Here is a 19,081-nt window from a genome sequence, read left to right as displayed (position 1 = left end):
GTATCTCCCCCCCAACAGGTGAAAGGCAGGCAGAGAGTCGGAGACAGCACCTGCTATAACCCTTTCTCTGGATCTCTGTTATGCTCAAATGTTTGAAGTCTGTGTGCTTTTTAAAGGGTGGCGATTATTTTGTTTGTCAACTAGTGATTAAAAAGACCTAACTTACAGAACGGATGCTGGCAATAAATGAGATAAATGTAAAGCGTTGAGTGTTGTCTCCAGCACATAGGTAGAACTTAATAAATGAGACAGTGGAAAACATATCAATAATGGGTCCTGTCTCCCTGGAAGTTTACACTTAATTGGGGACACATAAAATAAATAATGGAACAAATAAATAAATGGTTATAGAGTGAGTAAGGGTTAGTGATGATGGAAGACACAGTTACTCTAATAGAGAATAATCAGTACTGAGGCGGCTGCTTTGGATAGGGTGGTCGAGGGAGCCACTCTGGGGAAGTGGCATTTAAGCTGAGACCACACAAGGCGAAGCAGGAAGAGCTGGGCAAGTGGCAGTCCAAGCACAGGGAACAGAAATCACAAAGCCTATGCGGCGGTGAAGGGATCAGAGAGGCTGAAATGTGGGCACCCAAGGGAGAGAACAGGATGAGGGGAGGCTGGACAATTTTGATTGTACTTTAAATACTTGTTCCTCAAAGTGTGGTTCTGGCATCACCTGGGAGCTCCTTGGAAATACAGAAACTCAGGCACCACCAAATCAGAATCTGCATTTTAACAAGGTCCCTGGGCAATCGATGCCTTGGCACGTTCTGAGATTAAGAACCTGGTTTAGGAAGCCACTGATAAGTTGAGGCAGCACAGTGGTGCCATTTGCCTTATATTTTCAAAAGATTCACTCCGGATGCCATGGTGAAAATGGATTGGGGGAAACGGAGAGAGTTTTTACCGCCATTGCTCATTACTTTTGCAGTCGTCTGCCAAGCTTACTGTTCCTTCTCCTTCCAAGGCTGGGTCCTGCTGTAATCTGGCTATTTTCCACATCAAGTCCGGCCCAGGGGCTACTGCCCTGCTTTCTGCTTACGTACTGCTCAGTGCCAATGTCCCTCTGCCTTGTATTTTCAAGGGTCACCTGTTCCCGCATTCCCCCAGATCTCAGTGCTTCCCGCCACATCAGGAGGCCCACCCTCTGACATCCTGACGAACCCCTCTGAGGCTCTTGACAGCCCTGCCTTGGATACTGCACCCCACACCTTCAGCTGGCTCTCTGCTGGCCCTGGCCTGTGCCTCAGGGGCGGGTCCATACCCCGTCCATCTGTTCCCACGGCATACCCTCCTCCATATCCCAGGAGTTCAGAGACCAGGTGAAAAATGAGCATTCCCAGACCCCATAATTAGATTCCAAAGATGCGAAAGGACTTCATAAGAAAATGCCAACCATCTTCATAAAAAATAAAATAAAATAAAATAAAATAAAATAAAATAAAATAAAATAAAACTTTTTCAATCGATTGTTGGGGGGAGCTGTTCATGAGCTAACTACTTTTAATCATTATTCGACAGTAATCGCAACAGAATTACATGTAACGAGACAAGACCCTCTTTGGGTTTTTAGCAGTCACATGAGGTAATAGAACAGTTCTTGTTAAGGAACTGAAACATAATCAAAGGAGCCTTCGTGTCTGTTGCGGAGTCTGGGTGACAAGACTACCAACAGTGAGCCCCAAAGACGGATAATACTGGTTGTCTGGGATAAGGATACCTCGGTGCTTAGTGGAGAAGCATCTAAATGCTGGGGTTGATGGAACATGGAGGTTGTTGAGGATGGATGGAGATCTTGCTCAGCGAAAATCTGTCCAGGAGGTTGGGAGCCAAGGTCAAAAAAAAAAAAAAAAAGCACTTCTGAACGATTTCTAATGGAAGTTCGTATGTAACTTTCGCAGCCACACTACAGGTGTATCAAGCCCCTCCCGGTTATGTGGCCACGGTGAAGAATATTTTCCCTCATTCTATGTCGTGCCCTGGAGTGCAGGAACCGTTCGTGCTGGTGCTCAGCACCTGTCTCTACGTGGCATTGTAAGGTAGTCCTTATATTAGCGGAGTTCAAGCGCACCCGGGAAATGAGGGCAACATTAAAAAGTGGGGTGTTTATCTGTGAGACAGAGGAGAGCCGGTGAGAAGAACGTCGTAAGGGTTTAATCGGGTCACAATGCATTTCATCCTTGGGAGATCTGAGTTAGGCGGCTGGGAGCACCACAGGGGCATGGTTCCAAAATTGTTTTCATTACGCATTTTCTTGAAACCCTCTGAAGAAGCTCACCTTTCTCACCTCAAATGGCTATGTCATCACCTTTATTTCTGCTCTGACTCTGGCTTTAATGGATTTTCTGAGCTTCTAGCTTTGAAACCATATAGAAAGGACGGCCTCACCTGAGTACCATAGCTGTTACTCAGATCAAATGTCATCCACCATCCTCAGGGACAGCTTTAACTTGAGAAAAGTTCAAATTTGGGGGGTTAAAACCAAGCAAACACATTCTATATGTTTTCGATTGTCTCCAAAAGAATCTTCAGGAAGACGACACTCATTTTCTCTCAGTTTGACACTACATCTGGTATAAAACAAATAAAGGAAGTCGAAATGACATTTTGTACGGTATCTTTGGGGGGAAATGATGTTAGAAGAAAAAAATTACTAACCAAATATTCACATTGCTTTATAAGGGAAAAGAACCTTTGGATGCAAAGTTCATACTTGACAGGTAATGTGACAATAAAAGGGGGAGAAACATGAATTAAAATGCAATGAAAAGTTCATATTCTCCGTGCACAGAAAAATAAGTGAATGTCCTTAAATTGATCAGCTCTCCAGCTGGGAGAAGACTTCAAATGATTGATGGATGCATGATGGTTTTTCTTTTAGATGTATGTTGAACCATAGTGAGGAGATTAATTGCAGTCACTTTTTTAAAAGAACACATAAATGCATTTGTAATGTACTGTGCTTTGCATACAGTAGAAAGTTAAAAGTCACTTTTACAATTAATCCAAAACCAAGGGATAGATCAGTGGCAGAGAACTAGGGATTCTTTGTATTTAGTGTAAAGAAAAAAGGCTCTAAATACTGGAATTCACTGGAAAGCTAAACCTAAAGGTGGTGTCAGAAAGAGGAACACGGAGGGAAAGGCCAGGAATGGGTCATCACAGCCACAAACCCACTAGGCGAGTTCTCAAGTTCTCATCAATAAAACCCAGGAGACCAACCAGCTGTCATGCCCCAGCAAGAAAGAGGTGGAAAAAGTGTTGAAGCAGAATCGGATTACACGCGCAAATGTAATTCTCCCAACTGACTACTCATGAAAATCACATGGGAAGCTTCTGAGACAAGAGCTTCTAGGATTCCCTTGACACTCACAGAATCAGAATTGCTGAACGGATCCCAGGATATTTCCTAGAGTTCAGAACCTCTGCTTGTTTTTCAGACTGAATCAGTGTGTTTTTAGACCAATGGTTGAGTATGAGGTACGAAGCCCTTGTTTTAATGACAAAACATTTCAAGACCACTATGTTTGTAGTTGTAGTATCTGTTACTGTTATTGCTCAATGAGAAATTTAGCAGGTGTATATGCGTGATAGCTCTAAGGTCAGTGATTGGGAATCACTAATATGGAGATAGTACTTGCCTTCATGAGGGTGAATACTATCTTCTCCACCATTGTTTTCCTAGACCTTAGCCCTGTGCCTGATAGGTAATGGGTGACCGCAAAACAGTCAACCAATTAGGGAATCAGGAGGCTTCGAAATCACTTTCAGGTAGGACTGAAGATTTAGGAATACTGCATCCAGTGGTATTGCAAAGATCAGAGTGGAGAGCACTTCATACCCAAAGTTTATAATGTCAGAACACCTAGACCCAGGAATCTTGCCCACCTTGACCTTTGAAACCTTTGTGATTACTCCTCTGTATCTTGTGCTTATCCCAATGACAGGTTCACCGGAGGTGTACAATAAATAGCATTTGTTCAGTAAATCAATGCATCCTTTCTTAGGGTCATTAGAAATCAGATTCATCAGTTATGAGGAAAAAATGGGGGGATCTCTTCCAATTTTTTTTTCAAAATAAAAACACACTAAAAAGAACCTATAGTTATATCTAAGCCATCTGAATGTTATTAATTTACATGATTTTTAGATCAAGAGAAAGCTATTTCGAGTTTCTTAAGTGGTTAATTTTTTTTTATTTTATCAACTCTTTGAAAGTTTATTTATTTATCTTGAGAGAGACAGACACAGCATGAATGGGGAAGGGTCAGAGAGAGCGGGAGACAGAGAACCCCAAGCAGGCACTGTGCTGTCAGCGCAGAGCTGGATGAGGGGCTCGAACCCACGGAACTGTCAGATCATGACCTGAGCTGAAGCCAAGAGTCGAATGCTTAACCGACTGAGCCACCCAGGCGCCCTTATCAATTCTTTATTAAATCAATAGAAATGAAAGTATACGAAACCTCAAGGAGTTTCCCCATCATCCCCACCACGATCCGCCTATTTCTGTGGATTTGCCAGTCAGAGTGGCAGGTAGAATTCTATCTCAGGATTTCTGATGGCCTGCACTACCTGTGGCCCCTCCCTAGCCATATGTGAGAGCCCTCACTAAGGGGATGTGAGCAGAAGTGCTGTGGCCAACTTCTGCTGCCTGTCCTTGCCTCCCTCCATTTTCCCTTTCCACTCGCTGGCATGTACATGTGGCAGTGACCCAGACACGAACAGTACCCTGAATGATGATGGGGCCACAGGATGGAAGAAACCTAGGTCTCTTAATGAATGACTGTCATGAGCAAGGCCTTCCCCATAAGCCTAAACTGCTCCCCTTCATACGGTCATGAGAAAAGCCATCAATTTCCGCCTTGAGTCTCTGTCTTTGTGATTTCTTTGTTTCAGAAATTTAACTGGGGTGGCGCCCAGCTGGTCGTAAGAGCAGGCGGCTCTTGATCTCGGGGTCATGAGTTCAAGCCCCAAGTCAGGCATAGAGATTACTTAAATAAATAAACTTAAGAAAAAAAAGAAAAAAACGTAGCCAATGCCTAACTATTACACTTCTTATTCTCAAGTTCTGTGATTTCATATATATCCAATAGGCAAAACGCCTATCCAATGAGTATACTAGTTGTAAGTTTTCCCCCAAAGGGATTGTATGGATCAAAGCAAATACTCTGTTTTGTTATTCTACACAGATGACAACCACCCATAGAAAATGTTCTCAAGGCAATTGTGCCAAATAGCAAAAAACGGTGAGACCACAAAGCTAAAAATAGTATGATACACGGTATTTTTTGACCTAGATATATCATCTGAAGGTGCGTCTTCTTGGGCATACGTTAAACACATTCTCAGTGACAAGAAACAATATTTGTGAGTTTATTTCTGAGCATGTGCATCGAGTTAATTAGCAAACTCCCAACTTCCTGTGCATGCAGATTTCGGAGTTCAAGAAGTGGCGATTTACCCACATAAACCTTACGCAGCTTTCACTGTTCTGTCAGATCTGCCTACTTAAATGCATAAATTGAGTGCCGTGTGTTGTACCCGCCTAGAAATATGGCAGGATTCCTTGGGAGAAGTGAAAATTAAAATGTCAGAAAGAAAAAACTCTTTGCCATCTCACCCTCAAAGGTATGCCATGGGGTGGAAGTCATTCTTCTGCAGATGTGGTGGTGCCAGGCCAAATGTGGCAACAGTCTGGTCCTTCTCCTAGGCCACCCGTCCGAACACACACACACTTACTCTCAGCACAGGGGAAGCGTGTATATGCTGGGCAGTGAGGACACATGCGCTTCAGGGAAACAGTCAAGCATAGAGTTCAGCTCTCCTTTTCCAAGTGTTTCATTTATCATTTCAGGACCAAAACCTGACCCAAGATTCTCAGGTCAAGATTATGTGTTGCTTTTCCACATAGAGCAGGCTTCTTAATTCTTATTTTTGCCTGAATTGTCTACGCATTCCTGATGAAAGGCTGAGTTTTCCTTCGCCCTGCTTCCTTCGTGACAGAAACGATTCTCCGTTTCAAAGGATAAAGATTATCCCGACACTACTCTGTGAAATTGCTTTCTACCATAATCACTCATTTAATATTTTTTAAATGCCTTGCTTGGGATTACTTGAAAACAGATTACTTATTCCTATATTAGTTGAGATCGTTCAATGGCTTCCCATATGTATTTTTTAAATGTTTATTTATTTATTTTGAGAGAGAGAGAGAGGAGGGGCAGAGAGAATAGAGAGAGAACAACACCAAGCAGGTCCTGTGCTATCAGCCCAGTGCCTCATGTGGGGCTTAGTCTCACAAATGGTGATATCATGACCTGAGCGAAATCAAGTGTCTGTCACCTAACTGACTAAGCCACCCAGGCGCCCCTCCACGATGCATTTTAAGTGACTTAGATATCCTTGAGGGTGATGAAGCGGCTTCTCCAATAACATCTGGCATTTTTAAATGACACAAACGTGTGTTGTGTGCACACGTATGAACACCTGTGTGCACACATACGTTTATTCTTGGCAAAACTGTGTGGGTCAGAAGACATAACAAAGTACTTATTTTTATGTTGAAATTTTTTTTAATTTCTTTTAAATTCTTTTTATTTTTTAGACAGAGAGAGAGACAGAGCACAAGCAGGGAGGAGCAGAAAGAGGGGGAGACACACATCCGAAGCAGGCTCCAGGCTCTAAGCTGTCAGCACAGAGCCCGATGCGGTGCTCGAACACACGAACTGTGTGAGATCATGACCTGGGCCAAAGTCGGATGCTTAATCCGCTGAGCCACCCAGGCGCCCCGAGTTTTACACTGACATTTTAATTCAGCATGGCAAAGTCGGTTCCCTTGTACAAGCTGGCCAGAAGTTTAACCAAGTTTAACTTGACTCTGACCAAGCTTTTATTAATTAAAATATGAAAAATGATAAATTGTTACTGAATAAGGTTTAGTTTTAGTAGATATATTTTTTAAAAGATAGCCTACTGGCAGTGGGAAATCACTAAGTTCCTTTGTTGCTTTAGCAACAAAAGGATATAATTATATCATTTTTATATATATTTATATTTAACATATTTAATATAATTAAATATTTATTAATTTAATATATTAATAAGTATTTGCTAATTTAATATAATGTTTAAGTATATATATATCATTTATATATATAAGTGATATAATTATATATCTGTAATATATATTACATACATAATATATATTTATATATATATATTTATAGCATATAGTTTGTGATAAATTTGCAATTTTCTCCAGAGATTTTAATATTGTATCCCAAGATCATTTAAACAATCTGTTGGTCATATTGTCAAACTATCAAATGGAATAATGATAGAAAGTTCTGCCTGTCCTCCCTCTCAACTGAATTATGCCAATAGAGCAGGTGTCAAAGGGAAAAGAAATCCCTATTTGCCAGTCATTTACTACTCAGGAAAATAAATAAAAGTAGAACCTAGGTCTATTTCATCCTCCTACACATTTTTCTTTGTCACACACACAAGACAATTCTCATTACTTCCATTCAATCCTCCCGTATTTCTTAATTTTACAAATTCAAAGTACGTTTTTGACTGACTAGTTCCCACCCTATCCACACTTCCAGAGACCGTTTAAAGCAACATAAAAGGGAGAGGATATGGCATCATATTCTATTGTCCTTGTGGCCCTCTGCACCAAGCCCAGCCATCTGAAAGAGATCCACATCTCTGGGTCTTACATCGAGTGTTTACTTTTTATCATTTCAAAGTGTTTCTCTTCGCTAGCACTCCTGTCAAATTTATGAATAAGTCTGGAAATTTTCAAGATAAGCTGAAATTGGTCTTATTTGTTGGCTTCTGACTCAAATTCCCTCTACTTCTTCAGGGAGGAAGCTACTGATTTTAGAATCCAACTGCTGTATGTTTCTTTGCCCCAGCTCTAGCTGTAAATCACACTTGGTTTCACAGATTTGATAAAGCCTGTGAGCTTATAATGTCCCTGCCAGAACTAGCCAAGAGTTACTTCCTGGGGAATGAAGCCAGTCGGCAGCCCTTCCAGCCACATAAATATGACCCTATTAGGTGGAAGTCAGCGGGCCCATCGAAAGGTGGGGATTTGCCCAAACAACTCCAACAAAGTAGCCTGATCAAAGTGATAAGAGAAATTTCCGAAAACGACAAGGGGAAAGAAAACAACAGAGGGTTCTGTGTTGATTTTTGTCGTCTGCCCTTCAACTCTGCTTGGATTCTGCAGCAAGTAAGATTTCCTACCAATACATGACCTGTTTCTATATAAAAACATGAGCTTATCCACTAATGCAGCCCGTCGCTCACACCTCAGATCCCACATCACATCACAAGCCGCTGTTTTGAAAAGTGAAAGCCCAAAGACTTGTACAGGTTTCGGCAGAGGTGGGGAGAGGAGCAGGGAGTTATAAAAATTCAGATATCACATTTACGCATTTCATGTCTTTCCAACTTTAAAAGACACTGAGTGCCCTTTGATGGTGCTGGCGAAGATCAGTGGTAATGGCAGAGAAGAATTATGTTGTCACACTGAAACATATTTTACCCACGAATAAAAAGGGAATATATAATAGAACTGATAATGGTTTATTATCACAAGAACTGCCTTGCTCAGTTAGCTCTTATTTGACTCTATCAAAGACCATCTGTAACATGGAAACACATTGTTTAAATATTCACTCATTATTTAATTCACTCACTATATATATGCTGAGCGTCTGCTACACACACACGCGCGCACACACACACACACACACACACACACACATGCTATATGCGTTTGCTTCTAATATTATTGACACAACGAATGTGCCTGCCTGGTTTGGGGGAGGATAGGAAGAGTATAGACAAGCATTTAAAATCTAAAAGACAGGGGCACCTGGGTGGCTCAGTCGGTTGAACATCAGACTCTCGATTTCCTTGGGTCACGATCTCAAGGTTCGTGGGGTCAAGCTCTGCATCGGGTTCTGCACTGACAGCACGGAGCCTCCCCAGCTTGTACTCACTCTCTCGAAATAAATAAATAAACTTTAAAAAATAGCATCTAAAAGACAAAAGCAAGTTTGGACTTTCCCCCAACATAGATACACATTATTCTAGTTTGTCCCCAAATAAGGGGGTTTATATTTCACTATCTGCATGAAGTTCATGCGTGTAAATCTTCAATAATAAAGTCTGAGAATAAAAGACTCTACGGGACGCCTGGGTGGCTCAGTCGGTTAAGCGTCCGACTTCGGCCCAGGTCATGATCTCACGGTCCATGAGTTCGAGCCCTGCGTCAGGCTCTGTTCTGACAGCTCAGAGCCTGGAGCCTGCTTCAGATTCTGTGTCTCCCTCTTTCTGACCCTCCCCCGTTCATGCTCTGTCTCTGTCACAAAAATAAATAAACATTAAAAAAAATTAAAGAAAAAAAAAGACTCTAAGCTGGAAGTACTAAGACATCAGTGTCAGACAAACTAACTTAAATAAATGATGTTTCATTGTTTTTATTCTCTAATATCATCTTTAATAAAGTGAATTTTCAAAAACTAAATATTAAAAACCTGACGGGAAGCTTAAAGATCAAATAGTCCAACATTATCATTTTATTGGTGGGCAACCTGAGCCCCTCCACAGCAGTTGAGATTCCTAATGTTGCACAAATAATGGCTGTGGGGTGTAGAAATGAGGAGTCACACAAAGGGGTCGAGGGGACTCTTCACTATCCAAGTAAGAAAGATGCTCAGACTCTCGTCTGTACTGGGGGGGGGGGGGGGTCTCTCTGTTCAGGTGCTCCAGGAAAAGGGAATATGTGATTAAGAAAGGTTTTTCACCCAAGCCCTGAAAAGGATTTCCTGACAGGGAGAACTTGCTTTCAAGTTTCTCTCTCAACATGGTATTCACAAATTAATGGATGAGACGGAGATTAAAATATCTCAAATTAGACACCAAATTCTGCGAATTGTTTTCAACTATATAATTAGAATAAAAAATCAAAATTGAGAACCTGCCAGTTCCCAGAGCTTTTCAGGTCTTCACAAAAGGGGAACTCACTGTCTCTTCGTCTTTTTATTAGGGACAAAACACATTGGATGAGCATCGCCAGCTTTGGATAGGCAGTCATGGGCTGCATTTCATCATGTGCAGGCCTCCTACAAAGAGTTCAATTATCTAGCCCCTGGAAGGAGACACCGCAAAAAGAAAAAAAAAAAAAATTAAGCAGGCATTAGTGGACTGAGGGCCACTCATCTCATCCTCAGTAAGCTCTGACGGATGCTACTGAGTCACTTGACAGCCAGCTTTGTCCCCGGTCGCTTGACACAGAAAAGCCCACGCTCCGAAGCTGTCATCTTGGGCACATCTGCTCTGGCAGGACCTCGTACGAGGCATCTCCCTCATAAAAGGACCCTTCTAGTGGATAATATAAACCTGTTGCAAATGACACCCACCGTGCCCATCCAGAGCACAAACACAAGTGATGATATGGTGCATTCCTGTTGTGCTCACACCCTATGCCAAGTGACAAGCATGATGTTGGGAACAAGATGCATCATAAAAGGACATTCATGGAGATCATTTATGTATCGCCCCATGGGGGTCACGCCAACAGAAGCATCCTGAGGAAGATTCTATGGAGACTCCCATTTTCTAGGAATAGCGTTTAAAGTAGATTGGCCTATCCCAAAATGCCTCACTTTATTTCTGTGCTGTACCCTGCTTCACATATTTATTCTTGTGACTCCAGCGAAGGCTGTGGTGACAGAGAACTCCTCCAGCTACGTTCCATTGAATAAGTGATGAAGGTAGCACAAAATTCCTTCTTTCACTCAGCGTACACACTCATTTAACTCATTTAATGTCATCACTGGTGACATTGGCCCTAACACCTCACTTTTGTGGACACCTGACAGCACGCAATAAAACCCTGAAATGGTCAGTTGGAGCTACCGTTTTCGGGCCTTGCGAATTTCCAAGTTCACGGTACGCTCGGGGATGACAGAACTATTTCACCGGAGCAGTCATCATTTCTCCATTTTACAGCACTTCCTTTCCAGTTCGCAGTTTTTACATGTGTCACTCTATCTAATCCTTACAACATCACAAACGATCAAATTTTTTTTTTAAAGATTTTATTTTCAAGTAGCCTCTACACCCAGCATGGGGCTCAAACTCACCACCCCGAGATCAAGAGGCTGACGCTCCACACACTGAGCCAGCCAGGTGCCCCAGAAACTATCAATTTTAAAGAAGATATTGAGATTCATAAAGTCTAAGTGGCTTTCCACAGCTCACACAGCTGGGAAAAAAGAGACACAACTGAACCCACATGCAATGGACTCTTGCCATGTTCGCTCTCCAGCATTCACTATCCCTAAACAAGGGGGCGGGATGCACTATTATGTGTATCTTGATATAAGGCATGGCCCAATTCCCTATCTTTGTGCAGCACAGTGAAGTGAGTGGGCATTTTACTTATATATGTATGCCATAAATAACAATGCCCTTTGCAAAGCTTATAAGGATTTCTTACCCAGTCACCTATTCCTTACCCTGATCATTGCCATATTCCTCCCGCACTGTTTCTCCCTCATCAAAGCACTATCTCTCACAATTGTTTCAGTCAATGTCTATGGTCATAGATATCAAAGCAGCAGAAAAAAAGGTTGATCTTTCTCCAGTTCTCTGGGGGTTAGCATACAAGCACATGACACAGACCTGGCCAATCACAGGTTCCTCCTTTGGTCCCTAAAATGTGAGGGAGGACCCAAAGGCAAAGGGAGAATCATCTGGAAAGAGCAAGAGGAGAGCACCGTGCCCGCCACAGTCATGGCGAGGGTTAGGTGGGGAAACACCCAAGCACAGAGACGAAAACACAGGAGCCCAGGTTCCCCTGCTACTGTTCATGGTGTTAGCTACCCAGTAGCCCCTCAATAATTCCCTGTCTGCCCAGTTAGCCAGGGTCACTGTCTCTTGTGTACAATTCAGAACCCTACGTGACACACCCAGCTGTCCAATTTTAATGTCACTGGTTTTTCCAATACCCTCAGCCTCTTATAATAATTAAATTTGATATTCAATGAGGCTCTAAATACTTAATATCCCCTTTCCTGAAAACCGGAAGAACTTGTGGCTCCTATTCAGAAGTCTAACCTGAAGCGTGTATACATTAATTTTGTGCTCTTTGGCATTACATAACATGGAGGGAATAAGAATCAGTTACTACGCTTTTTTTGGTAAAATTGTCCAGGACCACTCCAGCATACAGGAAATGCTTCCCACCCCCCCACCCGGAACTTGTAACAGTTAATGTGTTTAGCATCATGTGCCAAGCGGTGACCTATTGTCTTATAACAATTCTTACATCAGTGTCATATCTCAAATACATCCCGAAATTTTGTTCTTACGTGTTTCATATACTAATTTTTTAAGTTAGAATTGTGGCAAAGTGGAAGAAGGCAGGGGCTGATTACTAAATTTCTCTGCATCCCCTACCAACTACAGTATATAAATCAAGATCCTTTGCCTATAAAAGGTACCTACTCCTCTGTAAGTTTGATGCAAAAAAATGTTTCTTCTAGTTTGAGACTAACCAATTATTCTGGGTTTACTTCTATACCTTGAAACCTCTTTTTATATTTTTTTGTCAGCCCATATGGTAACATACAGCAGATGAATAATAAATATTTGAAAATCAGTGGCCAATTGGTTCAGAAAAGATCTCTGACATCAATGACTGCCCAATAATATTGAAGCAGCAGTTGACATAAAATGACCAGAAAGAAGGATTCTAGAAAAAGGATGGCAATAGTCACAGGTAGGATAAAGATCCTTATACTAGTACTATATTAAATATAAACACACACACACACACACACACACACACACACACACAGTATTTAAGGTGTTTGAAATACTCAATGACTTTACATTTTGTATGAAGACATTTTTTCCTCCTTGTCTCCCTGCCCTTGCTAAGAGAACAGAAGTCATACACAAAGAAGCTGCTGGTAATTGTCATTTTTGCCACAGACCCAATCTTCTCTAGTCATAATTATGTCTAAAAACAAAACAAAACAAACCCCTGGTAAATGCAGACAGTAGGATATAGGGAGAATCGCTAGTGGGAAATTGGTGATGGTACATGCATATTTTAAGAACATTTCTTTCAACTGCCAGTCGCCTTGTCTAATCAGGTTACCTCTATTCTGAAGAAGCAAATATCAAAGTCAAGATGGAATATAAATGCAACATTATAATATATGGCATGTAGAATGAAGATATGGCAAAGGTTGACATTGATGATGATTAAACCGTTTGGGATTTGGTCTTAGAGATATGGGGATGGAATCCATAATCAGCAGCCCTCCTCTCCTTCTACAGTCCCAGCTAATGTACATCAGCTTCGTAACTATCTACTAAAAGATAGGAGGGGAGTTTCTTACCTACACTAATTACAAGAACAATTTATGCTGAATCATCAGCAGGAATGTCAAAAACACTCCTTGAAAAACAAAACAATGTAAAACTGACCTTAGTGGGTGCAGAACATCTGTTCTCTAGGGCAGAAGAAAAGAGAAAAATCACAAGAAGTCAGAGAGGATGAGAGCAGCAAAGTATCTTCTTCGTCATTCCTAACTGAATGACAGGTGCAAGTCTATTATGTGAAGAAAATGGTGCACCTTAGCGATGATGGCCTCACAGATGGAGAAGGCTCATTGGCAGCTGCTGGGTCCTCAAGACCCCACCACTTGGCACTTTTACCTCCTGTTCCTTCCCCTCGGAAATGTGAATCAGACACGGAAGGCCGATACCCCAGAAGTTTTCAGAGATGCATCTTAAATATTGTGTCCATTTTTATATAACACTATCAGATGTTCTGGAACCAAAGAACAAAAGATGATGGCTGTATGACAGAGAAGTTTCACTGTGAAATTAACAAAAACCTTTATCACAAAAGATGTTTTAAAACATCATTTAGTTAGTACATAAAAGCATCAGGAACTAAATTTTTTACTCGAGGGTTTCTTGGAATCTAAGAGTGTTAGGGCTATTATTTCATGATTAAGAAGTAATTCCTTGTGATTAGGCAATGTCAACTAAAAAAATTTTTTTTTCTGCAAAAGCCATCCATATCTAAATGCATATAATTACCTTTTTCCCTGCAGGAATAGAATTTTTAAAGGGGGAGCTGATTCAGATAATGTTTTCAGATCTCTTTAAAATGGAAATGCTTCTTTGGAAATTTTCCACACATTTGGCATCAGAAGTCTCCTCTGTTCGAGCTGCACTAATTAGAGGCATGAACACGGAGGTTGCAGGGTAAGGTGAAGGGAGAGGAACATTAATGACCCGGGCTGTGATATCATTTGTGAGAACTTCTTTCTGCTGATCTAACACTCACTGAAGTTCAGCTTTCAATTCTGTCTTTGAAGCCCAGATCAAGCAGTGTCATGGACACATGTCTTTTGTGTTACACACTCGTGTTTTTTCCTAAATTGCTATGGACTACCTGTGAAAGAAGGCATCCATCCCAACACCGGCAGTGGACCCTGTTTCAAACTAGTTTCTCCTTTGACATAAAGTCTACAACGCCAACTTTTGTGGCTTTGTAGTAGCTTTGGATAAGGCCATATCCTAAGAGGAAAATCATGCCTGGGAAATGATAAACAGTGACTAGAAAATTTATCCATACCAAACATTCTTTTTTTTTTCCCCCTTCAATTCATGGTCCCCTGTGAAAGCAAACAATAGGAGAGCCCAAGACGGGTTGGCTCTGCAAAGCAACCGGTAGGATTCCAGTGCAGCAGGTCATTTGGAAATTTCTTAAGTTACTGCTGTTGCTTTCACTGCAGAAAAAAGGAACGGGTGAGTGTTGGAAAAACAGAACTGTGAGTCATTGGCAATGCCCGGTCTTCCTGGTTGGCACCACTGATCTCCATTTCAACATCCACCTGATGCCTGGACCTCTCTTACAGCCCTCTCTGTAAGCCTGCCTCTGCTTATTTCAGTAAATGATTTTTGATGTAGAACAACATTCCCAAACCCTACAGATGGAAGCTTCTTAAAAATACCATTGCCTGAGCATGTCTTTTTAAAAAAAAAAAAAAAGATGTCTCCAGGGGATTCTAATGTCCAAAGAAAATTTCAGAACCACTGGAACCTTGCTACTCAAAGTATAGCCCCAGACCAAAACACTATCATGAGAGCTTGTTAGAAATGCAGAATCAGACACCTCCCAGACCTACTGAATCTGAATCTTCATTTTCACAAGAAGTACTGCTCTATAGCAAAGGGTCTTATTAAATTTAGTTACATGCAAGACTTCAAAGAAACCTGTGATCAGAATATTATAGGTTTGTGTTCTTATATTTTTTCTGAGTAGTGTCCAATAGTTTTCGTGATATTCTTCAAAGACTTTGTGACCCAAATAAGGTGAAAAAACGGTGCTAGAGGCTAAATCAGGGCTCATAAACTTAAATACTTATAGGTAGCAGGCAAATGAAGTAATTGGGAGAAGTGGGTGGGGAATCGTCAAATAAATATGCAAAATATTCTGCACAAGACACCATGGTCTTCCTCATGTTTTAATTAATTTATTTATTCTTTTTAATGTTTATTCTTAAGAGACAGAGAGAGAGAGACAGAGTGTGAGCAGGGGAGGGGCAGAGAGAGAAGGAGACACAGAATCTGAAGCAGGCTCTGGGCTCTGAGCTGTCAGCACAGAGCCCCTGAAGCGGGGCTCGAACTCACTAACTGTGAGATCATGACCTGAGCCAAAGCTGGACGCTTAACCGATGGAGCCACCCAGGCGCCCCATCTCCCTCATTTTTTTTTTTAATAAAACTCATTGCCCACTCTCTCCATCTTTAATTTTGCCACTTTTGTTAGAAACTCGCGCTCCAAACAATAACTCTCTACCATAAGGGAAAAAACATACTTGTGGGGGGACGATGGGCACAGCCACAGAAGGCAGAAGGTTGAAGTGAGGATATGGGGACTGAGAAAAAACACACCCGGAATGAAAAAGAAGGCTGGGCAATGGCTCCCGCCAACCGCTGGCCTGCAGGACCTTGAGTGACAGAGACAGAGCGTGCATGAGCACACGTGGGAGGGGCAGAGGCAGAGAATCTTAAGCAGGCTCCACGCTCAGTGTGGAGCTCCACACAGGGCTCAGTCTTACAACCCCGAGATCATGACCTGAGCTGAAATCAAGAGCTGGACGTTTAACTGGCTGAGCCACCCAGGCGCCCCATCCTTCTGACTTTTAAGGACGGTCCAGAACTCCAGATTTTATATGAAAGGAAATCTTGAAACGTTGCATCAATATTTACCGAGACTGAGACTGAGCAGGCTGAACCAAACTGGCTCACAAGCATATCTGGACCGTTCACATCCGCCAATACTCATCTCTTACTTCCAAAGAAACAGCTTTCTAGACCACGTTCCAGCTAGAATCAAAAGTCGCTAGACAAGATGATGCAACCCCACCGTCTCATTTCAAGAATGCGAAGCCAGGGGCGCCTGGGTGGCGCAGTGGGTTAAGCGTCCGACTTCAGCCAGGTCACGATCTCGCAGTCTGTGAGTTCGAGCCCCGCGTCAGGCTCTGGGCTGATGGCTCAGAGCCTGGAGCCTGTTTCCGATTCTGTGTGTCCCTCTCTCTCTGCCCCTCCCCCGTTCATGCTCTGTCTCTCTCTGTCCCCAAAAAAATAAATAAACGTTGAAAGAATGCGAAGCCAGATAGCCAAAGTCCCTTGACAGAGGTCACGGTGAATTAATTCTGATTAATTTCAGTTGCCGCGCTGAGAATTTGGTCAGAAAAGCTCAGAAAAATTAAGGTTTTTTTAAAAAGAATAGATTTAATAAAAGGATATGAGTGATAAAAAGAGTGCAAGAGTGAATGTCTGGGGAAGCTGCTTGCAGTCCTCAGGGGTGTTGCCAGCCTTCCGACAGGAAAGTGGGAAACCTCAAGCAAGAGTACCAGCAGCCTGGGACCTGCGTGGCTTAGTCAGTTAAGTGTCTGACTTCGCTCAGGTCATGATCTCACCGTTCCTGGGTTGGAGCGTTGCGTTGGGCTCTGTACTGAAGGCTCAGAGGCTGGAGCCTGCTTCAGATTCTGTGTCTCCCTCTCTCTCTCTCTCTGCCTCTCTGTCTCTCAAATGAATAAATGTTAAAAAAAAAAAAAATTGGAAAAAAAAAAAGAGTACCAGTGGCCTGTAGCAAAAAGGTAAGTGATTCATAGGGAAATAAATGCCCAGAGGAGTTTTCTAAATTCTACCCCCAGTCTTCCACTGCCTGAGGAACAATAGGATGTTTTCTGCCTCTCTCCCACTTTTAAAAACCTTCACTAATGCCTCTTATTGGCAAAATCTAACCTAGAACCCTAATGGCAAGAGATTCTGAAAAATGCAGTTAACAGGCTTTCAAAGCCTGCAAAAACAGCACAACAGCGGGGTGCCTGGGTGGCTCAGTAGGTTTGATCAGGTCAGCCAAAGCCTGAGCTTTGGCTCAGGTCATGATCTCATGGCTCCACTGGTGGATTCGAGCCCCATATTGAACTCTGTGCTGACAGCTCAGAGCCTAGAGCTACTTCAGATTCTCTGTCTCCCTTTCTCTCTGCCCCTCCCCTGCTCCCACTCTGTCTCTCTGCCTCTCTCAAAAATAAATAAACATTAAAAACAATTTTTTTAAATAAACAAACAAACAACAACAACAAAACCCAGCAGTGGCAGGGAAGGGGAACAGAGACCATGCTGGGCCACTGACATGTGATAATGGCGCCCAGTTAACCTGGTATTTACTCTATGCAGCTAACTAACCTGATACTTAATCTACGGCCAGGTCTCATTTGTTACAAATTCATTGTAACAAAGGCCTTGAGTTAACAGCTCCAGACTCAATCCTGGGAGGACTAGCAAATCTGTTGTCAAGAACAACTTTATGCTATTGGGATGATGGTTCTGGAAGTAAAAACCACTATTCTGTTGGAAGGTTATCTGGAGGGTAAAGAAGATATGATAGATTTGATAAGAGATAAATGGCAAAAACATTCATCTATATGAAAATCTCTATGCATATGTAACCACTCCCATCTTAATTTTAACCTTTTTACTAATCTGCACTTAAATGACAGCACGTATTTTATGTCAAGGGAATAAATAAAAATATATACATATTAATGTTAAGGAGATACAAGTAAGCATGCAGGTGTTTGGAGAGATACAAAACACACTCAAGACAGTCAAAACACAGAAGCAGACTTTAAATTTCTTAATGAGTGACCATTTCTTTATAACTTATATCCCTTCCATAAGTAGACCATCTTTTGCCTTGTTGCATTCCCAAAATTTTACACTTCACGAAAGTGAAACAATAGTTCAGGTAGATAAATAAATAGGTAAATAAATAGATTGACAGATGGATCTATGTTCCATTCGAATGGAAGTATTACTAGCTCACTTAAAAGATGTTCAACCTTACTGTATTGAAAGGCAACAAAAATAATAGGAAAAGAAGAAGGATGAAGTTTGACATTCCTTGAAGGTCAACACACTGAAGAGATATCTGAACTCTTGAGTCTACCCTTTCCCAATTATGCCATTAATTCACTCTGTATACTGAACTTCATTCAGTTCCCCTAGGATAATATAGGGAGTTGCCAAAGCTTGGGTATGGAATTCTTCTGGAAGATGCCTATTTACTGAAGAGATGAGGGGAATCGAGACATCCCAGGGGACATAAGCCAGTAGTAAAACAACAGAAATCAATGCTGTCAAGAGAGGTATGTTCTGTCTTGTGCCAATAAGAGCTTTGCTGAGTTGTACACGTTTGGGAGAAGGCAACACAGCGACTTCTTCAAAAAGACAATGTGTCACATAAATGACTTCTTGATATTCTGGTACGTTTGGCCTTATTCTACCGAATGAGCAGACAGAAAGTGATAATGGGTATTCTGACCTAATGGCAACAGACACAGTATTGTTGGGTCATTGACTATTAATGGCTAACATTTTTCTGTGGCTTACCATGTGCCAGGCATTGTCTTCTCGGGTGGTAGTTCATTACAGCCTCCCAGCAATTTCATGAAGAAGATGAC

The sequence above is a fragment of the Prionailurus bengalensis genome, chromosome A1 (assembly GCF_016509475.1).
Source record: "Prionailurus bengalensis isolate Pbe53 chromosome A1, Fcat_Pben_1.1_paternal_pri, whole genome shotgun sequence".
Classification (NCBI taxonomy): Eukaryota; Metazoa; Chordata; class Mammalia; order Carnivora; family Felidae; genus Prionailurus; species Prionailurus bengalensis.
This window is presented reverse-complemented; position numbering follows the sequence as displayed.